This window comes from Helianthus annuus, chromosome 10 (genome assembly GCF_002127325.2).
Source record: "Helianthus annuus cultivar XRQ/B chromosome 10, HanXRQr2.0-SUNRISE, whole genome shotgun sequence".
Lineage (NCBI taxonomy): Eukaryota > Viridiplantae > Streptophyta > Magnoliopsida > Asterales > Asteraceae > Helianthus > Helianthus annuus.
Window position 1 is genome coordinate 33,960,218 of NC_035442.2, and position 4,008 is coordinate 33,964,225.

At 30.5% G+C, this 4,008-nt stretch overlaps 1 long non-coding RNA gene across 1 annotated transcript; it reads right to left on the bottom strand.

The window, feature by feature from the left end:
* Nucleotides 1-1,233: 1,233 nt before the first annotated feature.
* On the bottom strand, nucleotides 1,234-3,808 carry LOC110884393. The gene is made up of 2 exons (XR_002561132.2): nucleotides 3,315-3,808; nucleotides 1,234-1,511 (listed from the first exon to the last, which is right to left on the bottom strand). It is a non-coding gene; the product is annotated as an uncharacterized LOC110884393 (long non-coding RNA).
* Between the last annotated feature and the right edge of the window lie 200 nt (nucleotides 3,809-4,008).

The window sequence follows — 4,008 nt, forward strand, 5'->3', positions numbered from 1 at the left end:
ACTTGGTAAAAAAACAATTCAAATTCAAAATTTCTTTTTACACTTATTATTGTTATTCGAATACAATGTTAGAAATTAAATTTACACATTTAAATTTACGTGAATTATATATATATATATATATATATATATATATATATATATATATATATATATATATATATATATATAGGGGAGGGTTTAAATGAGAACGCTAAATATTGTGAGAACCGTGAGAACAAATGAAAAACCCATTAGAACTTGCTCAAAAACAATTCAAATTCAAATTTTTTTCTACACTTATCATTATTATTAGAATACAATGTTAGAAATTCAATTTACACGTTTAAATTTACGTGAATTCATAAATAAAGAAAATTTACACATGTGTAAGTTTGCCATTTACACATATGTAAATCTGCTATATTTACACGTGTGTAAAAAATCTAAAAAGAATGATTTTGATATGAGAAATGAATTATTTGATGTTATAAATTCTTGTTCTAATGTTGTATCTTAATTACAATGAGGTTTGTATGAAAAAAATTGGTTTTGTTCTGATGTTGTATTAACATACAACATTAAAAAAAGAGGTTTGTATTAAAAAAAGAGGTTTGTATTAACATACAACATCAAAAAAAGAGGTTTGTATTAAAAAAATTGGTTTTGTTCTGATGTTGTATCTTAATTACAATGAGGTTTGTATTAACATACAACATCAAAAAAAGAATTTACAACATCAAATAATTCATTTCTCCTTTCAAAATCACTCTTTTTAGATTTTTTACACATGTGTAAATATAACAGGTTTACACATGTGTAAATGGCAAACTTACACATGTGTAAATTTTCTTTATTTACGAATTCATGTAAATTTGAACGTGTAAATTAAATTTCTAACATTGCATTCGAATAATAATGATAAGTGTAGAAAAAAATTTTGAATTTGAATTGTTTTTGACCAAGTTCTTGCGGTTTTTTCATTTGTTCTCACGGTTCTCACAATATTTAGTGTTCTCATTTAAACCTTCCCCTATATATATATATATATATAGGGATTGGATAAAATGAGAATTGTACCGAGTTGTGAGAACCGTAAGAAATCTCGTGAGCCCTTGATCAAGATGAGTTGGAAGGCTAGAATTTTATTTTGACTTTTGATACATGGGGAATTGTGTTTTTAATATAAAATTTTTAAAGTACAATGAAAGACATTTTAGACATTTTACACTTTTGCAAAAAACAAAATACATGAAATCAAAAAATTCTAATAATCTTATTTTATGCAACTTTCATCTAAAAAATAACAACCATCAAAATTTTCATTTTTACATTTTAATTTTTACAAAGTTGTAATATTTACATGACCATAAAAAATATAAAAACCCAACAGGTCTTGCATTCCCTTGCTCTTCGTCGTCTTCGATCCTTAAGTCCAATTGCTCGCCACCCTCTATTTCTTCTTGATCTTCCATTCGGGTCTCTTCATTGACCTTGTCTCAATTACGGCCTCGTTCTCCACCCTCCAACAGCTATGAACACAAAAAACGAGTGTCAAGATATTGATATTTTACGTCTAGTGTAAAAATGTCAAAATCAACAAAGTACGGTTAAAACGCGGGCACAAAAAAAAACTTTTACGTTCGAATGTAAACTCGTATGTAGAAGCTTTTTGTTTCTTTTACATTTTTTTTACAACAGATGTAAAAAAAATTATACTTCACTTTTGTTTTTCATTTTACATGTTTCGACATTTGATATCTTTCTACGCTTGACAAAAATAACCGGCTTTTTACTGTAAACCTTTTTTTGCAATTTTCTTTTACATTTTTGATATATTTTACGCCGCCGATGGTCAGAGGCGTAAAAAAACATTTTTACGTCTAGTGTAAAAATGTCAAAAACAATAAAGTACAGTTAAAAATATCATCTTCGACAAAAAAGGCCAGCAACTATCAACACAAAAGAAAACGGGTGTCAGGATATTGATATTTTACGTCTAGTGTAAAAATGTCAAAAACAATAAAGTACGGTTAAAAGCGTGGGCACAAAAAAAACAACTTTTACATTCGACAACGTACGTAAAAACATTTTTGAAACTTTTACATTCGAATGTAAACTTGCACGTAGATACTTTTTGTTTCTTTTGCATGTTTTTATCGCAAACCTTTTTTCAATTTTCTTTTACATTTAATGTTTTTTACGGCAACCGGTTGGAATGTCTATGTTATACTTTTACAATCCGACGAAAGGTTACTTTTTTTTACATACCCTACTAAACCAACACCCCTAAGCGAAAATAACCCTTCAAAGGTTTACAGAAGTCAACTTTTGTGTAAATAAACTTTACAACCGGGGCGTAAAAAAGTTTAAAATATTTTAATAGGGGCGTAAAAAAAATTTTTACGCCCCTGTTAAAAGATTTTACACTTATAGCATTTGCCACGTAAAAACAATTTAACTTTTGTTTAAAATCTGTTATCGTTTTTTTTTTTTTGTTTTTTACGCAGCAAGAGGAAAAGGTTTCCACTTTGTTTTTACATCCCTATTAAAAGATTTTAAACTTTTTTACTTCCCGCTTGTAAAGTTTATTAACACAAATGTAACTCATCAAAACTAGCATTTACTTTTTTTACGCACCGATTGTAAGTTTTTTTTTACGCCCGGTTGTAAATTTTATTGACACAAATAACCCTACTAAAAAAACATTATATAACTCATCTACAATTAATAACCATACATGCTGTGAATACTAAACCAAATGAGATTTTCATCATAAACTTGACACATATCTTCTTATTTACCACAACACAGCCCGGTACTTCAGATCTAGCCCTAAATATAGAGCATAACTTTAACAACTCAATCCAACACAACATATTCGCAACAGGATCATATTCCATTACATCGATATATCAGCCTAATATATCTACAAACAAAATCCTCTCGAACTGCACTTAATAATCTAAGAAAACAAACACGAATCCTAACAAATTTAGCTTAGAGGGTGTTTGGGATTCCTTCTTTTTTCTCCTTTTAACTTCTCCATTTCAACATTTTTGAGAAGTCACAAAAGCTAACTTCTCCTTTTCAACTTCGCAACACATAAAAACCTCCTTTTCAACTTGTTATCCAAACACTATAAAAACAACTTATTAACTTTTATAAGTCAACAAGTTAAAAGTTGTTCCAAAATAAGTTAACCCAAACACCCTCTTAGATTTAATACGAATCCTATTCTTGTATAATAGATGAAACGAACAACAATTATGTGAATCGAAGAATGTAGAGACAGATTAAAACAATATATACAGAGTTGAGAGAGATGAGTGTACCTTAACGGAGGTTTTCCGGTGGAGATCCGGAGCTGGTGGGCGATAGTTGCCGGTGACGAAAGTCAGATCCCCATCCCGTCGCTCCTATTTCAACCGTCGTGCACCACCGTGGCTACACATCCATATCCCTGTCACAATTCCTTCATAAATAACAAACCCTCAATGACAACCGGATCCAACCCTTACAAGAAATACAGATCCGAGCCGTCGTTGCCGCCGTACACCACCATGGTATCTCTCTAAAACTCCGGCCTTTTTGTCTCTACTCTGTATCTTCTTCTTTTCTCTCTCTATATCCGTCGACCAGAATTTGTGTGTGTTTTTTCAGGTGATACAACTCGATACTTAGGGTTTGAATGATATGGTTGATTGAGAAATCTGAGATTGAATCTGGAAATAAATGAGAGATCTGTGTTTATGTGTGAGAGATAGAGATAGAGAAAAAATAAGAGAAGAAGGAAGATCATGATTTGCAATGTGTGAGAGGGAAAGATTTTTAAAGAAAGAAAAGACAGAAAGTGAGTGATATATGACATGAAGAGAGAGAGAGAGGGAGAGGTAAAAAATGACTATATTGCCCCTTTGTTAAAAGGATTTTGTTAATGATGTGTCTAAATCTTAGTGGTTAAAAAGAGTTCTAATGGTTCTCGCAACTGGGGTTGGTTCTCCTTTGAAGTGAATACTATATATATAT